Here is a 23,726-nt window from a genome sequence, read left to right on the forward strand (position 1 = left end):
TGCTGAGGAAAAAAACAATACTATTCGCCCATATTGCCCTAGGTACTAAACCAGAAAACATAACCTTGTCATTTGGAAGTATTTTCATTACTGCCTGAACCAAGTGTTCCAAATCTGCCAACAAAGTAGGGGTACTGACATAGCCCAAACGCAAAGCACCACATTGCGAAAAAACTACATGTGGACGCTTCACCCTGCCCAATCTCCACAAACTTGTACAGTTCCCTGCACATTGAAACCAGGCATAGTGCCCCACACCACCTCCACTCCTTTAACATCAGAATTGTTTGCCACATTCCTGCATTTAGCATACTGCTCCAAACCATGCACAAACATATCTCCAACCACCAACACCCTGACTTTCTCCACCACTGCCATCTTCACTACACACAGCCTCTTTCAACACAAACCACAACCTCAACATCTTATTGGCTGATCCCTACCGTCCCTTTTCCATGCTGGATTTGCTGCGAAACCCCGGATGTGGCACGCCCTGTCCACGGACAACCACAGTGACCATGGAGCGCGTAACACTGGGCAGACCATCTAACCGTTCCACTTCACACTCTTCACCATTTCCTCATTGGCTACTGTTAAGCAGTCACACACTCATCTACCAATCACATCCAAGAACTCTACATTTAACTCTATATTCACAGATCAGCACATTAGATGTACTATTGATCACTCTCAGTACAATTTGACTGTGACTGCAAAGGACCTACAGCAACAACTACTATAAAACTCCCCACGATTTCTACTTGCAGATTCATGCACATCCACATGCATGAACACAGACTACAGGTATGAATATTTTCTACACAGTACATGTACAGCTTTTCTAGGAATATAATACATGCATATGATTGTTTCTTCTATCACTTAACCTCCATTAACATAACATTAAAAAAACAAGTGTGCTCTATATGTTTACTATTATATTCATTTGTAAAACATATTCAACTAACAGATTCCAAATCCAATATACAGGATGCACATAGGCAAAGGAAAGTGCATGTACATACTATGTTCAGTTTTAAGAAAACACTACTTCTACAAAAACAAACAAAAAACAATGTTTACATTAACAGAAGTGCTATAAACACACATATTCACTAACTTCTTTCTTTTACAATTGCAGTGAAGACCACTCTCTTGAAAAGCAGCAGCATCTGAAGTACGAACAAGGACTTAGAAGAAAACTACTCTTTCCATACAAAAAAGTAAGTACAATACTAACATAATGTTCTAACTGTTACTCAAACACACTAGCATTTTAGTATTGTAGAAGAAACAAGTGTATTAACCCTTTACCATTAGATGTAGTATTAGTGCTTCCCCTTACCAGTTGCATACTTTATTTTGTCATCTGAAACCCAGTATAGTAACACAAACATACAAGAATAGTCTTCCCAACCTGATGTAGCTGCCCATTGCACAATCACACACCTCCACAATCATCCTTACCATCATACTCAGACACTCATGCACAAATCATGCATACACTGCCCAACAACCCAACCCACACTTTCTTTTTTTTCTCCAACAGACCTAAAAGAATGCCTACCAAAAAGCATCTCTGTATTAGGCAACGCAGAAGTAGAGCAAATCAAAATAAAAGTGTCCGAAATAAGCATCCATCTCTAGCAGATTTTGTACAAAAAGTTCACGCAAAACAGCTAATACAGTCACTAAGCAAAACAAAACAAGCTTCCAGTACAGAAACTTTCTCTCCTCTATCAAACTGTAAAACGAAACAGAAAGTGATTAACAATACTTCAGCTACCACTACTGCTGACGCTGCACTTATAAATCTTGAGGTAGTGGCAAGTTACTATACCAAAAAAAAAATTGCAAAAAATGTTCTGCCAGAGAGTCCTTCAGAACCTTATAAAAACAGGAGAGAAATCATGCAAAATGCTTAAAGCCTACCATAGAAAATTAATCCTAGAAGCTCTCACAGACTGAGCAATCCTTCTCAATAGAAAGTTATTTATTTTAGTTTTAAACAGAATGAAACAACAAACAGCTTCTTACACATCTGTGGAGGTGAATGGAGTCACACCACGAGCACAAAACCATATTTTAATGAAGAAGCATGTACACAAAAGCAAACAAACCCAATTTCCATACATAGAAGTGAACGACGGTATGAAAAACTTAATAACACCATTATGGAACAAGAAACTCTGCTCACAAAAATATCCCCAGAAAACTCAGTATCACCTCTCCATTCTACTGAACCAAAACGTCCAGTCTACAAATGGCTGTGAATATCAATGTGCAACATTGCCAAAATCAAAATGAAACTACTACAAAATATGGATGCCTGTCCAGTGTGCAAATACACAGGACTACAAGGACATTCATTAGCCTGCATTTCAGGACCTATTTGCAAAAGCACCTTCCATCATATCAAAATGATATCAACACTTCATTCTACTATAGGAAATCTGGTCCATAAACTCTGCTATGCTAAAAGTCCCACTTTAGCACTAGCCAATTTAAATAACAATCTTCTACATGGTACAGCCAAACAACTACTCGAAGAAATAGAGCATATCCAGAGAAAATATTTTGGAAGTGAAAGCCACTTACAAATGCAATAGCTTTACAACAAACTAGCAACTACTGTACAAATAGCAACATTCTATTAAACACATACAAACAAGAAACACTAAAGTTTAAAAGTACCTACGCGGAAGTACCAAACCATGTGTGTGTGTGTGTTGCCACAGCACTTTTTATAAAAGTAGCACAAAAACTGTAGACATAACGTACAAAATAGAAGACAATGAAGATTCTAAATGGTTCCAATTAGCTCTCTACCTCATAGCAGAAAACAAATACGACATTACTGACCCCTTTATACTTTGCAAATACTGCACTGCAAAACTTGACAACAACCAAACACTTTCATGTGCTATCACAAATAACTTTTAATTATTCCCACTATCAAAACCTTGTAACAACTAAATTAATATGAGAGCCTCATAATTCAAACAGTGCACCCATTTCAAGCAATAATATGCCTTCAACCAAAAACAGCAAAATTACCTCCCTCTGAATTATTGAAAGGCATTTGTGGCAAAGTAGTTTATTTTCCATTAGATCTCAAAGAAAATGTACACGCTCTAGGAGTGCAACGGCCAATAAATCAATCTTTAATTGTATTAGTAAATGGCTTAACTACAAAAGACAAAAAAAGTGGCAACAACTCGTGAACTTACATAAAGTTAGACAGGCCCTGCAATATCTAAAAAACATTGAAATAATTCAAGAGTCACCAGAAACTAGTCAATTTCAACTTTTAAATCCTGCTACAGAATCCACTATTTAGGCCATTATACAATTCATCCTTTACACTCTAAATACACTATAGATGTTGCACTGGAAATGTACCAAATGCGACAAGCCAAAGGATCTCCACTCAGCATATGGGAAAAAAGTATAGAAGCACGGGCCTTTCCTCTACTCTTTCCTACTGGAAAAGGAGGAAGGTACGATAATAGACCCACACAGACAACAGCATCAGAATATCGCTCTTTACGAAGGTATTCTGATGACCCCAGATACAGACAAAAAGTGGAATACATATTCACCGTCTCTTTGAAAGTGGACTAGCAACTCTATGCTACGGAGTTGCACACACATTAAAATCAGGAACCAATTTTTAATTTATATGTCAGCTACGCAATTATTACAAAAAGTGCAAGAAAAAGATGAGGTTTTACAGTCAAGTATTACAAATCTTTCAGCAACCATGCGTGGTACAAAAGAATACTTGCTCCGACGTCACAGATATGTACGCTATATGATAAGAAACCTTGGCCCACCCACTTGGTTTGTACATTAAGTTGTGCAGAATATGCAAGGGAAGATTTACACGATTTCCTACGCATATCAAACAAAAACAAAACAAACATGAATATAAAAACACCAGGAGAACTCTGCTCTCTAGATCCTGTAAATGTATCAAGATATTTCCCTCATTGCTTCATTGCTAACCTACACTTTATTTGTAATAGGACTGTTCCTCTCCTCTGAGAAGTTCAACATTTCTTATGGTGAAAAGAATACCAAGTGTTAGTTCATTTGCGGGTTGTCCCACACTACGGTGATAATCCCTCCTACCAAGTGGGAATATACTATCTATTTAATCCAAAGAAGGGACGTATACATATTTCTTTAACAAAACATGTTACCCTCAGCAATATGAAACCTGCTCACACAGCTTATTCAGCCAAATAAAGGCTGTGTCAGTCTAATAAATGACATGTATCCAATATTGAAATATCATATTTTAATTCATTTGCTAAACAGCAAAAGTATCAACAAACATTTTTCTAAAAAATGCATTACACCACATATAAAATATACAATGTTTAAAAGTGGTGATTTCACCACACACACTCAAGTTATACAGATCATTGAACACTCTCCACAGTAGTTAACTCAATTTTTCTTATTTACTACTGTGTACAACAATTTAGCCCAACTTATATAAGTTTCTGTCCTTGATGTTACTATTAACTGGACATTCTTCAGGGGCGGAAAATTGTCTTGTGCTTCCTGTAGACTTCTCTGTATGGTTCCGGTTTCTATAGCTGGGGGTACATACAACACAAAAACATATTACTACAATGGCATAATTGGTTATTTTACTTAACCTAGCCAAACCTAATCACCATTAGGATGCAACAAGTATATACTTTATACAATACTAGTGCTTAAAACTTGTAGCCAATAAATGTTGTACAGGTTTATTAGACAATCACAATTTTTTGTCCTTCACTATTCACAGTGGTTGGGAGAGATAGCCCCTATCTCACCATATTCTCTACTGTCCTCATCAAAACATCATGCTTCCTGATGTATAATATGATCATAGAGCACACACCTCTATTTTGAAACCTAAATAGGTTAACACTTAAAGTGTTTTATAGGGTATGGCCTCACCTCAGTTCCAATACTGATTTCTCTCTCTTGTAGGTAAGGTACATAGGATTTTCTCAACCCAAATCTGGTATGTGCACCCACAATGCGGTATGTGTTCTGTTAAAAAATAGGACACTCTGTAAATTCTTAGTATAAAAGAGGGGATGGACCACACGACATAAAGCGGAGAGAAAGGGGAAGGATCCTACCTTTATAACCCTCAGATCCATTTCTTGTACCCTGGTTGCCTCTTACATTCTGGCCTCTTTGTGCAGGGGCATTTGTATTTCTTCCTCTTTGACCCCCCCATTGGTATCATCATTGTCATTGGAAATACCACCTTCCTCGCTGGAGCTTTAGGAGGTGTTCCTAAATCTCACTCTTCGGTTGGTTTTCTGTCCTTCGACAGGTGCTCCGAAGTTAAAGCAATGTACAAGGTAAGCTAGGGTGCCAACTTTGAGGGCACATATGGGAATTCCATTATTAAGTAACTTACCCTTGTTGAATCTACTTTTTAAGGGGATACTCTTGTTTGTTTCATCCTCATTTTAGGAAAAAGTTTTTTTCCACTGAGTGCCACTAAGTAAAGTAGAATTCTGGCTCTGGAAGTTTATTCAGAAGACTGCAGACCCCAGAAAGTATCAATATCTTACAACTGAGGGTTATAAAGGTAGGAGTCCAGGGACTGGGAGAGATGAAGGCCTCTGGTACTAGGGCTCCTGAAGTTATGCTCAGGCTTTTCCCTTTCCCAGTGAACCTCATCTCTATCAGCCCCTGCTCTCTGTTGCAATGCAAGAGCCTGCGCTTTCAGTTCCTCAGTTAAGGCCTTACTAGACTCTATCAGTCTCTCCCGCATGGCTACCTGTTGCTGGAGCCTATCATTGTGCTGGCAGAGAGCCTCATTCTCTCTCTGTGCCTCCTGATTGGTCCTGGAGTACTGGGGCAGTCTTTGCTGCAGGAGGGTTACCCCCTGAGTCCCATCCCTACTGGCCTGCTCCTTTCTTGCCAGAGCCTCTTCCACCCTCCTGGTGTGCTCTAACAAGTTCTGATGCTCTTTTTGGAGGTCACCCAGCCCCTAGAGGGCCAAGTGATTTTCTTCAGTTTTTCTTTTTAAATGGCAGACTTCCTGGCCTAAGGTGTCCCTTTCCTGACTAAGAGTCTGCATCTGTGCCGCCAGGTCGTCCCTTTGCCTTTGAAAGGCACCAGCTTTCTGGCGCTCCTGATCATACTCTGCCTGGGTATCGAGGTCTTTCAGGATCAGTTTATTGCTCTCTGCCTTTTCCCTATCTAGGTGGCTTTGCAGGGTAACTACCTGCTCAGCACATGCCCTATTGAAATCTAATTGTTGCTCCAGCTTTTTCTGGCTCTGCAGTAGGGAGTCCAAACCTTCTTGGTACTCCTTCTGCAAGGCCAGAAATCTGGAATCCTGGTCAGATTTTCCCTGTTGCAGGATACACATGTCCTCTTTGATTTTAATGAGATACTGTCTGCTCTCATTTTCTGACTCCTGGCTTCTGTGCATCCTCTGCTCAGAAGAGACCAGGTCAGATTGAGCCTTCTCTAACGCGATCTGTTGCCTATTTGCCAGATCTTGGCCTTCAGCACATTTGTCCTGCATGGCTCCCATATATAGATACAAATATGCCGCTATCCTAACCATCTTGTCGTGTTCATCCTTAGCTTTAGGAGCCATGTATAGTTCACTCAGGGCCACATGTAAGGGACCCTGATCTCTCCAGATATCTTACCCAGTTGCAGTGACCTGTTGTGTGATTGCCTGCAACCATGCATCCTGGCCCTGCTCAGTCCATTCACCTCTCACAAATAGCTTATGTAAGAAGTGCTCTCTGGCTATTTTGATGTCTACCAGTGTCGTCATTCTGGAATTTGAGTTCCTTCCTGACTTACAGAAGTTTGTATTTTATTTTGCAAAACAGACCGTTTCCTTAGAGCGTTCCTTTGCGGAGAGCTTTACAGTGTAACACAGCGTGGTGATCTAACCGGATATGTATCCTGTCAGCTGGCACACTGTATTAATCTGCACAAGTGATAGATCTAATCCAGAATCCCCGGCTACGAGCCCCCACTTTGTAAGCGGATTCAATTCAACACTACAGCTAAGTCAATGCCTAGTCTGGGATGCTGAGGGAAACCCTTATTGATATATTTTTATGTCCAGTTTGTTTACTCTGGATGACAACCCTTATATAACACCCCTCTCTTAGAATCCCTCTGACCCCACTGAGCCAAGAAGTATTAAAAGGTTTATTTGAAAATTAAACAATATATATATATATATATATATATCACACTTTTATAATAAATTAATATTTGATATCACACTTGAGAATATGATGTTGATCAACAATGGATAATGCTATAGTGGTACACTTTTTTTAATGGCTTAGAAGTTGATATAGAGAGGATAAAGTAGCTGAGAATGCTCATATGGCTTCAAAGACAATGCAATGATGAATGAAATGCAGTACAGAAAATAAACTTGATATGATTTCAATCAAAATAATGTAATCACTTTTCCCCCTGGTAGCAATTCACCCCCCCTTTATGCAATGTAAAGAGATGGAAGGAACGCACACAGTTCTCAGGAATGCAATCAAAGATAATTCAGTTCCCCCCTAGCAAGCTTAGAGGAAAACAGGTAGGAGTTTTAAACACAGGCAAAATCCTTTTAAATGTGGTGGCAATGAAGTGAAAAATATACTCAAATTGCTTTTATTTCCCTATAGGAGGTTCAGGGTAGGTGATAGATACTTTGAATCAGTTCAGGCCAGCCCTATCAATGATTCAGGGATGGTTATTAGGTTGAAAACAGATTTCAGGGATGGAATCAAAGACAAATATTTTTACCCGTGGCTAAAATGAAGCATACTGTCAAATCACGGCAATTTAGTAGCGTGCGTCAAGCTCAATTACAGAGGCACTACAAGGGGTAGCAAGTTGGTTCTTTGGAAAGCTTATAATCTTAGCTTTAAGATGACAGTTAAAACTCACTCCTAGCACAAACGGTTCCGGAGATACGGATGATTTTGTGAAGGTAGTTTTTCAGAAATGAAATCACAGTTTCAGAATGACAGATGACAGTTTTCAGTTTTAAAGATGACAGAATGACATGATTCTAGGAGGCAGTTCTAATAGGTTAAAATAGTTTGGATTAGATTATTTTAAACTAAGAGATTGGTTTTGGCACAGTGCTAGCTGGGTACTCACACTAGATTTTGGACAGGAATGCGACTTCGTCACGGATCGGGTCAACCGGTTAGACTGGACTCCTGGCGGTTCTCTCGCCACGGACGATCTCTGCCCGGTTCTGCTCACAGCGATCTGGGTCAGCTCTGCTATGTGTTTAGAAAGTGGGTGGGTCGGCTAATTCTGCATGCCCAACCCTCTCAACTTATCATTGGCCAGTTCCTCCTCTCTTCCTTGATTGGGGGAAGGAAATGGAGTGTCAGAGTGATGACAGCCATTTATGATCTATTGAAGAACGCCCCTTTACTTTTGCTTGGAAAATCTTTTTTCATAACTACACATACTTCCCAGATATACCGTTGTTTGACATTACATGTACATATTGCAGATTACCTATGGTCCATGCTTGTTCAACTCTGATCTTCCTGGGGGCTTGCATTCAAAAATGGCAACTTATTTTCATTTTTAGTTGGTTTACCAATGTTAAATCTGTATCAAAAATTACACAAATGTACACCCTCCTTCTACACACATTCCAGTAATTTACAGGGTCTCTAGCATAAACCCAGTGTCTGTAATATCAATAAATAGTGGGGTTTTGCCTCAGAACATGGTACAAAGTTGAATCAAGTCTTGAATTGTGGGTACATTTCTTAGATTAAGGTTCTCCAAATTGCACATTTCTGTGTGTTTAATACAATATTTTAGAAGCATTTAACTTAAACATATATTTGCTGCATTATGATTCCACCTAAGTGTCTGAGTCCACCCCCAGAAACTTGGGAGTACCACATGTCTCTCCTCTCCCAGGCAGGGCTCTGTTTACAGTCCACACTGAAAATCAACATACCCCATTCAATTGCAAGAGTCTACTGTGTCGGCTGAGGTCAGCAGGTCAGGGGGCCACTCTGCAATTGGTTAGCATGAACCTGTGATTTCCTGGGCTGTTGTGTGGGTCTCTGAGGTGAGAAGGTTTCCCAGCCTCTTGGCTTGTTAATGCAATCAGATTGTCTCTGGGAACAGCAGGTGGTTAAGAGTTTTAATTAACCAGCGGGCCTTTGAAGTGTCCAGCTGTCTCAGGAGGATTATTAGCTTCTGAAGTAGCACTTCTCCTGTCATTGTTTAGACCGCTAGTGCCAGTTTGTGGACAAAGCTGGTACTGCACCCATTTTTGGGATCTGTCTTGAATTAATGCATTTCAGTAGAGTGGTCTTGTGCCCATGATTTTAGCAACTTTTTGACATCAATAAAAACGGATTTCGAACAGAACCATCTTTCTTTGCACTGGTGGGTGGCAGATTAGGTGACCATTTTGGTGTGCGCAAACTGTGCGGTTATCCTGGATTCTGGCGTGAATGTGGGCGGCGACAGCTTATCCCCACATCTACCCAGTCTATTGATTCAACATGGGTCAAAACCCTTGACAGAAAAATAGCCAAAAATTATCCCAACAGCCAAGACATTTTGAAAAACAATTTACTAGACACATACTACCCAAACAGGAGTACCACTTTGGAAACCATGTGTGTATTCCATGTAGCCCAAAACTCCACATACAACAATAGTATTAAACCAGATGAAAAGAAAGGTAGATACAGAGTTGTAAATTGTGAAAGCAGCTTAGTGAAACTTACCGAACGCAGCTTAATTAATCATATCAAATTGTCATTAAAAACTCCTCAACATAAAGAACGGTATTACATGTCCCTGCTACAACATTTTAAATCATGAAGAAAAGAACAAGAGTTACTGGTTACATATGACTCCTATTAAGACACTTTCTAAGCAAATGAAAGCACTATATCAGACGTAAACTTTACACAATACCAAACAATGTTGAACAATGAACAGCAACACAAACAAGAACTCCAGGCCCAACTACTAGTGGACACTCCTGACAGTAGTGAACCTTCTGTAACAGGAAGCCGAGAACCACTTGGACAGCCACTAATAGCAAATGAGGCAGAATTAGCCATGACAGAAGTAAACATTACTATGTGTCAGTAGGAACAAGCTACAGAAGACTTCACTGTACTGAAATCACAACTGAATAATGAGCAGTGTAGCATTTTCCAAGAAATAACAAAACAAATTGAACATTCCACAGAAGCTGCAATGGAACTACACAGAGTTTTCAAACAAATGAAATTGCTGCTAATAGATGAGGTGAGCATGGTCTCCAACCTAATGCTGGCTTTGATTCACCTCAGATTACAAGAGGGCCTCAAAACAGACTACGAAGAGCTTTTTGGAGGAAAACACATTATTGTTTTCGGAGATCTTCTTCAATTGACACCAGTGAAAGCTGAACCTATTTTTAAAACCTTAGGGCACAAACTGTGCCATAAAAACACTTGGCAGCATAGGAAATGTCAATCTTTGGCAACATTTCCTATACAGAGAATTAACAGAAAACATGCGCCAGTCTGCAGACCTCACATACACCAACATTTTAAAAAGTATTAGAGTTGGTGTATTATCTCAAGAAGCATGGCACATCCATGCACTCTATGGCCATAACTCATGTGCTACTGATGTCATGGAACAATTAGCACACAAAAATGCCAATTGTATGTCCTTGATACCAACTCTTGCAAGCTGTTCAACATTCAATTAAACAATGTTGAAAAAAGAAATGCAACCAATAATTGAAATTTTCTCCACAGATAAACTGGACGTACATGGTATGACACTACCCATTTGTCAACAAGCCACAACATGACTAAATACCTTAGAAAACTCTAACTCCAACACAACTGGTTTGGAGAAAATATTAAAATTATCTTTAAACTGTAGAGTAATGCTTAAACGTAACCTTGACCTGGATCAAGGACTAGTTAATGGAGCACTTGGTACAGTTGTTGGCTTTCAAACATAACCACGTGACAACAACATTCAATTTGTCAATATTCTCCTTGACAAACTATCACAAGTTAAAAGGATAGAATGCTCAACAGCCCGCTTCTTTCTTTTCAAAGACACGTATGTACGCAGAGAACAATTTTCACTAACTCTAGCATACAAAGTTACCATTCACAAATCACAAGGTCATACCCTAGAAAAAACATTAATAGATATTGGTAGTAAAGTCTTTAAAGAAGGCATGAGCTATGTAGCACTATCACGCTTACGTACACTTGACAGGCTATTTCTAATCAACTTTGACGCAAGTAAAGTAAATGCAGATATTACTTGCATTCTAGAATACAATAGGCTGCGTTCACTCTACACCCCGTATCTAAAAACCTATCCTGTTCCACAAAAAGCAAAATGTTGTTAAAGAAAACTACTTCAAACTGAAACAATACAGGATATCACTGCAATTCCTCCAAAGAAAAAAAAAAGAAACCAATACTTCATCAAGTTCCACAACCAAAGAAGAATCTACTGGTCAAAGTAACTCAACTACTTCTTCAAAGAAGCAACACACACTTCGAACAAATTACTTTGACACAGAACTGTCAGGTCCATTAAAACTTTCAAATATTACTGCTGTAAATTGCTAGCAAATGTAGCAATAAATATTCTATTCCAATTGCCACCAATTATTGAGAAAATGTACTTACACACTACAGACCAATTGTGTTTGCAAATGTTAGTCCTTCATATAAATGCAACCAACAATCCTGACAACACTTACAGTGTTCATGGAAAAAGACAAGAATTGGACAACTGTGCTGGAATCGACAAATTCACTATAAACTCACAAGAAGATCCACCAGAATTTCTAATGTACTTACTACAAGTACTGGAAAACAAAAACATACCTATAAATGAAATCTTCCAGAAACATACATGCACTCTCTGCAGCCATGTGGCACAGGAACAATTCCCTAATGAACGCTTTGTGTATGTATCCATACCTAACTGAGAATCCATTCCAATTTGGCAATTTGTACAAAATGCAAACCATGGCAGATTATGTACTACCTGCAATTCAGATAATCATTCCACCTTACAAATACAGACAAATAGTAAATATGTAATAGTAATGCTTTTACGTTACAATGCAGATTGTACCGAAAACAACTGTAAGCTCACTGGATTCACACATGGTCAAGTATCACTTGGTGAGAAAACCTTCACAACAATAGGTATAATCTACCACGCAGGAGCCACAACCAATGTAGGTCACTACACTGCATATATACAAATGAATTGTGGATGGTTTGAATGTAATGATAATACCATTACTCTAAAGCAGATATTACCAGCAAATCTTGTAAACACTTACTTAATATTCTTAAAACCAAAATTTAATACGTAATCTGTGTATGAACATAAGCAAAAGTTCAACTTCAAAACTGCACAGTTAGACTACGCCAACATGTTTCTAACTGCCCCACGATTCTGCAACAAGCAAACAGATAAATAAATACCACTAAAATATAACAAGAAATACACAGTTAGAATATGCCAACAGGTATCTAACTGCCCCACGATTCTGCAACAAGCAAACAGATAAATAAATACCACTAAAATCAAACTAGAAATATACAGTTATAATATGCCAACAGGTATCTAACTGCCCCAAAAAATCTGCAACAACCCAACAGATAAATGAATAGCATAAAAGTAGAAATAAACAATTAAAATACACCAACAGGTAGCTAATTGCCCAAAAAAACAAAAAATCTGCAACAAGTCAACAGATAGAAGATTAGCAAGAAACAAGAAATAAACAGTAAAACAATGAAAGAAATATATTGTACCACAACATAGAAAGTTTTTTTTTTTTAAATCCAGCATGGATTTTTTTCCCACAGACCGAATGATTTAGAAAACAAACTCAGAAACTGAGCAAATTGCACAGTACACTGTTTTGAACCATAGTACTTATAAAGTACTAAATATGAGGGTCATAAAAATACAGAAATGTCTATTATGCGATGCAATAACTCATTAAAACTACCTACTCTAAGATATGATCTTTTCTTTTATCACAGAAAAAGTATGTCTGGTCCAGTTACCCATGTCATGAACAAACTGCATACAACCACAACAAACTCAACCAGTAAGTATAAAATAAATAGACCAACAAACACCACTGCATAACTCACCCATTCAAGCAAGCATACACCACAATCCAGAATGTTTACTTCCAAGGGTAGCCTTCGGCCATGCACCCAAGACCCTAGGCCCTGGCCAAACCACCGCAGCATAACACACCTATGCTACCAAACATTTTGACTGTGGTATGTGAGCTGCTTACAGGGGATATTAAATACAATCAATGCTCTACTAACAACCTAAAACCAACATCATACTAATGTAAAAAGCCGCAAAGACCGCAGACATGACAAACACATCAGGGGCTCCTGCCACCTAAACAAATACAGTATTTGCCCCATCTCTTACTCCCCAACCCTCCCCAAGCACTCCTGCACACCAACACACTCCCCAAAATTGCATTTTGCCTCTGTTCGTCGCCGAGCTGTGATCCAAGATGGCGGGGGCATCGAAACAATGTGACGCACCTCATACCTCACTCCAGCCAATTGGCAGACATGTTGCGTGTCCATGGACATGATGCAAGTCGTTTAGCCAATCGGTGTCCTGTCCACAAAGCGAACAGGGAAGTTTGTCCGCGGAGCACACATAGATATCACAAATGTTTTTGTCTTACGTTTTGGTAATTTAAAAAAGAACTACTGGATGGATTTACACCAAATTAACAAAAGCACGCTTTCAGGACTAAGCCACTGCTCCTGCTGCAAATTTGGTGGAAATCCGTCCAGCGGTTTGAGCTGTAGGCGTGCACACATTCTTTTCCCATTATCTCTCTGGGAAAAAAAGACATTTTGGGACCCTCCCTATAACTTTGCCCCCCCTGCACCAAACCTCACCCAAAAAATGCTCTATGGGATTAGCAACTTAACCATAACTACACAGTCGCTACCGTGGGCTGTGTAATATATATATATATATATATATATATATATCAGTAAAAAAAGTTGTTAAAGGGACTTCAAGGTTAAGTTGCACTAGGAAAAACCTTTGAAATTTAATGGAAATGGGATGGGACAGTGGGGACTATAGGTCCCATTCCCATGGGCAGCATGCTGAAAATGGCAGTATATGGCATGCACGCTTCCCCAAGTATGGCGAGGGCCGTGCCCCAATAAAGCAGATACAGTCCTTCTTCCCCTTCCACTATCTTCTTTCCAGCACGCCCTCATTGGGTACTGTTAAATAGTCACAAGAATCCACCAACCACATTGAAGAGTTCTCCATGTAACACTATCAGTTCTGTACAATAGTCCTCTGCATACACACCATACCCAGAAATATTATTGCGCAAACCCTTAGCCTCCACAGTCCCATTTCCATGTCCAACATCCTCAAAATCCCCAGACATGGCTTTCGTCCTGCGTGCGTGCGTGGGGGAATAATATGCAACCAGGGTAGGTGATTTCATCTTGAGTGGTCGCTCTGAAAAAAAGCCTTTTTATGTGCTTCTCGGGAAACACCTTTATTTTCAGTTTTAATTGGGTTTTCTGTTTTCTTCTCCCCCTCACATTCTTACAGTAAAATGTTCAACGCTTCCTGTAGATGGGCAAACAAAAGAGCATCACAAATGCTGGACAAAGTGATGTCATTTGCATGGGAAAATTCTAACCACATTTCGAGAATTAATTATGTCATTTTTGCAGAAGAACATCCACAAGCGGACAAACAATAACATATGCTTCTGTTGATGAGACCCCTTCCAGCCCCTGGCTGGGAACAACATGCATTAGGATAGTCCCATACTCTTCTTGGTGGCATGGCTTAGACAACTACTTGGGCAGTGTAAAAAGGCCTTTTCACTGCATTCATCAACATCTTTAATTGATGGAACAGATGTGAACAAGCCATGTGACCCAAATGCATGCCGCCATAATGCACAATGACTATATGAACATTATTGAAACTGGCCACTTGTCTGCAAAGTGCAATCATATCTCTGGAACTGCGAACATGGAGAGAGCACCACAATGTGTCCACTCCTTCCAAACCGAAATTACCATCAAAGTGTCTTTCCTGGGCTTACTTGTGCCGATCTATCACAAAGGCATCACCCACAACCAATACAATATGTTTCTCCATGTCAGCCCACCTCACTATGCAGAGTAATCAAAAACAGTATTACCGCCCCTTCCTGTGAACCACACCCTCAGTACCTGATTGGATAATCGCCACAGCCCCATTTGCATTGGCCAGCATGGTGAGAAGTGCAGAATGTGGCATGTGTGCTTCCCAAAGTACCGCGAGGGCCATGCCCCAGTAAAGCAGGAGCAGTCATTCTTCTCTTTCCACAATTTTTTGTCCATCAATACCTCATTGGGTACTGTTAAATAGTCACACACACATCCACCAATCCCATCCAAGACGTCAGCATCTAACACTATCAGTTCTGTACAACACTGCCTATGTACCATTACACATTCAGACTGCAAGTATCATGTCATTTGAAAGCACGCCCAGTAGAAGGTTCAGTAAAACCATGCAATATTTCCACATCTACATACACCCACATGACCACCCATCAGCACAAAGCAGAGTTATAATTGCCTCTGAGCACAGTATCTGCCACTGAACATCCATTACGTACTTAAAAAACAAAGATTTTTTATCCCATCATCTACCATAAAGTGGCACTTCAATGGTAATTGCTTTTAACATTTTCATTTACCCATGTCACTCATTGTAATATCCAAACAGGAACTCTCTTCTTTCCTTCCGACAATGCTACAAATGTTTTTCCACTCTAACCCATCTCATACATAAATGGTAGAAATATTGCATCAAAACCACCATTGAATCCAGAAGCTAACTATCTCCACAGCTGTGGTTCTCTCTAGGCTAGACAGTTGCAACAGTCTCTTTCTGAATCTGCCTGCTTCTACTCTCCACCCTCTGCAACTCATCCAGATCAGGCCTCAAGCCCAGGGATCTTATATCTCCGGGACCAAAATTGCTGCACTGGCTCCCAGTGGCTGCGAGGATTAAAGTCAAAACCCTCTGCATTATCCGCAAGGCCGTTTGGGCCCTGGGGCCTCAATACCTTCATCTCTCACTTCCTAAACATCTCCCTGCTCGAGTTCTTCGGTCATCCACCTCCAACTCCCTCAGGGTCAGTCACTTCTGCAAGCAACCAGTTGCTGGTAGATGTCTTTCTTAGACTGGGGCCTCCCTCTGGAACAGCCTCCCTGTCTCCCTGAAACTTGAGGAGAACCATATCCAGTTCCGGAAGCACCTCAAAACCTTTCTCTTTTCTTCTGCTTTTTCTCCTCCTCTCCCCTGCTGACTTCCTGGCTGAAACTGATTCTGCACTGGTTACCTTGCCACCCTCCGATCTCGGGCCCAGGCAACCTCCCTGCACCAGTCGCACACCTGCACTGCCTTTCTGGCAATCCCCCACACTTAGGGACTGTTTTCTGTATCCCTAACAGTCCCACTACCACCTGATGTCTGCACTTATCCTTGCACTTGAAACCAGCAGCCTGTATTTTTACCTATTGTTATTGAGGCTTCTTCCCATGTACTGCACTTTCCCCTTCCCCTACACTTGCATGATCTGAGTGACACTTGGCGTAGTAGGATCATTGTCTCTGTCTCCCCTCTGTTCCCCCTCCCTTGTCTCATCGCACCTTGAAACACTTGTATATAGGCACGTTATAAAAGCCATATCATACAATATTATATCATATCACACATACATTGCATGCATTACAACAGGATGCCTTCCACTTACCTTGCACACTTCACCAAATTGATTTCCTACAGTAACCAATTTCCTACAAAATTCTGAAACATATAGAACAAAAGCAGCACTGAATATATTTTAGCAACTTTAAACCAATTCATACAGTGCATGCATACAAACAGGATGTCTGCCCCTTAGCTTGCAGACTTCAACCATAGCCTTCTCCATTTCTCTGTACAAATGGACCTTCTGCCACTGTTTCTGCATACACACCACAACCAGAAACCTTATTGAACAATGCCTTATCCTCCACAGTCCCATTACCATGCCTGCATTCCCAGATACAGCGAGGGCCGTGCCACAGTAAAGCAGGGTCAGTCCTTCCTCCCTTTCCGCTGTTCTTTTTTCAGCACACCCTCATTAGGTACTATGGCATGAACCAATGAAATCCAAGACTTCTGCATCAAATACTATAATGTACCGGTACACATTCAGAGTACACTTCTCGTGTGATTTTAAAGCACCTCCATTAAAAAGTTCTCCAAAAGTATTCACGGTTCCAGCATACAAATTCACCCAGAGTGGCACCCATCACCACAACGTACAGGTAGCAATATTCTTTTTGCTCCCAGCATTGCAGTACGTGCAAACAACCAGTACGTCAAAGTGCAATATAGTAGCCAGTAATCTGCTCAATGCACACTACCCAAGCACATAAAATATCCAGTTCTACCCTATCCACTTCTAGTCACACAGTATTTCAACACAGTACCCAGTGCACACACCACAGGAGTGTTCACTCCATCAGCTCCAGCCATGGACTAAAAACTGTAGGATGTGCTAACAATCACCACACCCATGGAACCAACAATGTATGCCATGCTCACAAACCATACAAAGAACGCTGTCACACCTACTTTCAAGCAGGCGCTAGGGCCTCACGGCACAGAACACACCATAGTATACCCCATGGTTAAAAGCTCATGTCATGTGCAATGCACTTCCCATGTTCAATTCACCCTGCCAACTTTCACCCTGGCCACACGTGTGCATGCATGGCTGCATGATGTTGCATGGGGCATGGTGAACGGTATGTAGGTGTCTGTGTACATTGTCCATATTTTAAATGTGTGACTTCCTTTCATGGCACAATATCGTAAAGCACTTCCTAAAGCAAGGGTCTTATAAGGGGCAAACCATATCAATTGCAAATGATCACATGTGGCTCCCTAATGTGCAACACATGTAATAACCTACACCATATGATAATGTACTCATATCACCTCGCTTCAGGTGTTCTACCAAGTGTAAAATGTCCTCTACAACCATTCTTTGAAAGTCACCACCCTCGGGGAGATGCACAGTTAAAACTGCATTGCTGCATTATGTTGTGGTGGCTGTCGTCAAGGCCTATGCTCTTGGGTGCATGGCCTATGGCCTACGGCCTTTGGTCATGCACCAAACAGTCTATGCCTTGCCCACACCCAGCACAACATAAGAGAGCCATGCAGGTGAACATTTGGCCCAGTACCACAATCCACAAAGATAACATAGGCAGCAGCACTTCTACGCAACCCTCACACCATAATACAGCAATTCATGCAAACATGTAACAATGAGAAGAATCCACAAACATACCACAGTGTCTGGCACCCCTACCCACTTCCATTCATATAGTATTGTATTACTGCCAACCAAACTACAATATATTCACAACAGTGGCCATGCTCCCAGCACTCTATTAAGTGCACAAAACCAATGCTGAATAGTGCAGTACAGTACTCAGCTCCCTGAGCAATGGACACTACCCAAGCACATAAAATATGATGCAGTTCAACCCTATCCACTTCTATTCACACAGTACTTCAACACTGCACCCAGTGCACACACTGCAGGACTGTTCACTCCATTAGCTGCAGCCATGTACTAAACACTGTAGGATGTGTTAACAATCACCACACCCATGGAAACAACAATGTATGCAATGCTGACGAACCACACACACAAGGCAACACTGTCAAACCTACTTGCAACTAGGACACATACTTGTCGGCGCAAGGCCTTCACCCATGCATCGAATGGGCTACGAGCTTATCACTCACAACACACCATAGTACACGCTATGTTACAATGTTCATGTCATGTGCAATGCACTCCCCTCTGCAATTGAGTTGCCACCAGTCAACACGGTAAGAGGTCGCTGCATGAGCGATACTGCCATAACAAAGGCTGCCTGCTTTCACCACACATGGTTGTCACCTGTGGAGGGACCCACGAATTGGCGCAGTATGCACAGATACTGCAGGCACACCACTGTCATCTTCCACCTAATTACATATCTCAGATGAACCACTTCTCACTCCTCCATCTTTCCATCCCTTCTTCCCACAACCACATGGCGTAAAGTATGTTTGCCTTGCCCGTTTGGTGCTGCACTGCCCTCCGATGAACCATCGCAGCGTTTTCCAAAAATGTTGACGCACAGCACGCTTCCCTCCAGCCAACCACCAGCCAGGTCCAATGTTCGCCGACATCACGACAGACTGCAAGCCAATGAGACTTTTGTCCGCGGAGCGAAGAGGGAAATGTGTCAGCGGAGCAGAGCCAGATATGACACATTTTTTGAGATGTACATTTCAGTTCTTTGCAACAAAAGTACTGGTCGGATTTCCACCAAACACACAAAGCATGCTTTTGGAACCAAGACCCTGCTCCTGCCACAAATTTGTTTAAAATCCGTCCAGCCGTTTGGGCTGTAGCCATGCGCAAAGTTTTTGCCTATTCAGTCTATGGAAAAAGTGGCCATTCTATAGGTTGAGCAACTTAACCATAACTACACGGCTGCTACCGCGGGCTGTGTAATATATATATATATATATATATATATATATATATATATATATATATATATATATATATATATATATATATATATATATATATATAAAGGGTTCCTGCTAGTTATGCTAATTACCCTGCAATAAGCTTCTCAATAAGCATGCTCTCTTTTTTAACCAACCTAGAAAATGCCATACATTCCAGCATTCATCACCTGCTCACATGAAGCAGCAAACAATTACAATGCCCTGCGCTTCAAACTGTTTTTATTTGCAATCCTTGTGATTAAAGTTAAAGCATGCATTTGTGCATACCCAGCAGCATTGTGTTACTGTTTAATAAAATAAGGGAAAAGCACAGGAAATACATTGATAGACCATTTATAAATGGCACTTAGTGTCTGCCAGTTTAATATGTTGCCAGCACATGCATACATCCCAACATCACCCATTCCAATCTATTGGTGCTTCTTAAGTCTTCCTTTTTTCCTTTGCATTCTGTCACTTCCAATTCCACTTCTCCCATATTCTCCCATAATAAAACACAAACTACAAGTCCCAGAATGCAAAAAACACAACTAACGTCAAGATCCGAAACTGTGACATGTATATCAAATAAACATATACAATACTGTGCTTTTTTTTAAGAACTTTAAAAAATGCATATCTGCATTTGCAGCAGCACTGTGTCACTTTGTCATTAAAGAAAGTAAACTCAGATGCAATAGATTTGTACACCATTTGTAATTCACACACAGTGTGTGCCAGGATGATATATTCACAGTACATGTATCCTTTCTAACATAACCCATTCCAATCTGCAGCTGATTATGCAGTCTACATTTTTCTCTACATCCTGTGACTTGTACTCCAACTTTCACAATGGTAAAAGTGGAACTACGAGTCCCATAATGCAAACAAAATATCTAGGACTGTATAAACACCTACAGATTAGAATGCATCATGTTGGCAAGTATGCATATCCTCCTAACATAATAAACTTGCACACACCAACTGCCATTTAAAACTGCACTACAAATCTTATCAATCAACTTTTCTTCTCTTTTCAAAATGTTACAGAGCTTCTACAAATGCACATACACAGTGCTTAGTGCTTTACATGTCACATGGAAAAGGAAATTGGATTGCCAATTTGTAAAGAATGCACAGACGTGTGGAAATCCATAAATACAGATTCATAAACCAATTGCAATTCATCATGGCAAGGTAAGCCTAAACGATGCTGACTCACATTAACCAGAATTTCCCATGTGTAAAAATGAACTATGTCACAGCATTCCATATAACTTCTGACACAAGCTATCAGAAAGGCCTCAACTCACAGCGAATTAAAGTGCATAGTGCTTACCTCCGAGTCAAGGTCCAATTTGAAGTGCAAAGTGCTTGTGCTCAATGAAAAGCACCTCGTAAAGTGTAATCGGTGATGTCTGAGTAAAATCTAAAAGTGCATGTTGCATTAAAGTGTCATGTGCATCTAGGAAGCCAGATGGTACAAGGCGCAAATATGCAAATCATATAAGCACTGATCCATTGATTATCATTGCTATTAAAATCCCTGAATGATACATAATAATAATAATAATAATAATAATAATAATAATCATAATAATAATAATAATCATAATAATAATAATAAAGCATGATGTTCTTGATTCTGAAGTAATTGAAAAATAAATAGTGGGGAGTGACTCTTCTCTGCAGTGAGACAAATATGCCACTGAGTATCTGTGTTCCATTGGATTACTGCATCAAACCACTTATTAATTGAAGGCATGCTTTTTTGTCATTTGTTTCATTAGATGTATGCAAGTGATGCTGGAGGGCTCTACTTTTGCTTTTAAACATTTGAACTTCCCCATTGAACCATAGACTGGCAGTAGACGGAGGTCAGTGATGAGGTTTTTGTGGATCGCGGAGGCAAAGATGTCCAAAGTTATTCTGAGTTACTGTGGAAGTCTGACAGGATGGATTAAAGGGCCGTAGTTCAAGCTATGGGCTCTTGAAGTTTTCCATGAACATGGCAGTAGTCACTCCCTTCAGTGGTCTTCCCAAAAGGAGTGGAATGGAAAGCGTAAAGGTGACCTCCTTAAGGCGCCCAGTGGACGTTTTCTTATTGTGGCAAGAATTCCATACCCATGCCGGCTGCCAAGCAATGGCAGTCTTCTATGCACCCTCATTACTTTGATCAAGAATGTTTGCACCTTGATGGGAACTCTGTTATATTTAACCTACTGCTCCTGAAACCACATTCTCAGTGACACACTTTGTTATATTTTGCTTTGCCATTGTCTCCTTTTTCCAGTTCTTTACCTTGAAACCTCACGTTGAAAACGGCGAATCAGCATAGATTTGATGATTATGGTGCTCCCTGTCAGGTGGATTATACTTATACTTTTTGCTGCTCTTTTTATTGTATATTTATAGTTTGTAACTAATCTTGTCTTCTACACTGTGCAATGTCTTGTTAGGGCCTTTGTGTGCAGTATGCAACACATTGCAATTGATGATTCCACCTTTGATGGACTGGTTGTTAGTCTGAGCAGTGTATGGCGAGTTATGACTGTGCAGATTGACATAACTGCCCCATTTCTTTAGTTGTTAGATATTACTGAAACCATAATGTCCCTTTAACAAAGTGCTTTCACTGGATTTCAGAGGTTTTTATTAGAGCAATTTAACCATAATGTCCCTTTAACATATACACTTAGATTGTTTATTTAGACTAAACCTTTCACAGTATATTAACTAACCTCTGAAAAGGATGAACATTCAAACAAATGTTTCACGAATCACTTGTAATTCTGAAGGATGATTTGTTCTCGTTGGATGTTTGAATAGGGACCATGATTTGAGAGTTAGTTATGTGACAGCGCGACATGCTGTTGTACTGAAGAATTAATAAAGAATGACAGAGATAGAAACACAGAGCAGCCATTGTGCAGTCCATCGCAGTGTCACATTGATTATTTGTCAAAACATGATGAATTTCTTACATGTAGTGGAAATTCATTTTTGGTTTAAAGGTTGTATTATATGACTGACTGTTCCTGACACTCAAAATGCATGTCGCCTTTCCTTTTTATATACTCGCTCTGATTTTTTGATAATAAAAGTGCATGTTCTTAAAACTACAGTCATTCTATTCCCAAATAAAATATCACTAAAATTGCTTTACCTTGTGTGCTATAATGCTAACAGCATGCACACATAGTTTTGTAAACATTTCCTCACACACTTTTTAAACAGAAGCTAACACATTTCAATCTCTCAAAAGAAGTATATATATATATATATATATTTATTGGAGTATGTATGTGTTGCAGTGGATGCTCAAGAATGTCCTGCTAAACCTTTCAAATCAGGGCATACGAGTACTGAATCTTTACATTGTATTTACTTATCTTGTTTGCCGTTATATTAATAACTATTGCACAACTGAAGGGGGTGCTGTTGCTGAGTTCTGGCATCATCACCCACATCATTTAAAAATATCTTTGACACCAACGCCCCCCTCCAGTACCCGGATTCATTACATGAGCAAAACTAAAGCTGGGGCATCCTTTGATGCCGCCATCGTTCCCGGCCGTGCTCCAGGTGGGCCAAACTAAACCCTACCCGCCGCCGGACGCAGCGCACTCTCGGGGAGTGGAGTGAGGGCGGGGCAGCCCCTCCATGCTGCAAAAGGGAATAGCGGGCTGCAGCAGAGGATTCGTATCATCACAATTTGCCCCAACGAAAGTCAACACTTTGTGCCATAAAGGACTGTGTTCCGCTTCATGTCCCTCACTGCCCTGTGGACTCCGCCTGTACTCCAACTTGACCACTTCACCCTTGCTTGGCAGAGACTGGACTCCGGTCTGGGATGGCCCGTGCAGGCTGGCAACATTCTCCAAAGTACGGGCCACGCACACCAGCGCACAAGGCCCTCGGGGAATGGGTTGGCCTGTTGGTGACCAACCCGAAACCTTGCTGCAGCTTACAACCCTACAGGACTGGGTGAGATCTGAATCGAGTCCTCCCTGCGTGTACTGTGG

The sequence above is a fragment of the Ambystoma mexicanum genome, chromosome 7p (assembly GCF_040938575.1).
Source record: "Ambystoma mexicanum isolate Mex_15411 chromosome 7p, UKY_AmexF1_1, whole genome shotgun sequence".
NCBI lineage: Eukaryota > Metazoa > Chordata > Amphibia > Caudata > Ambystomatidae > Ambystoma > Ambystoma mexicanum.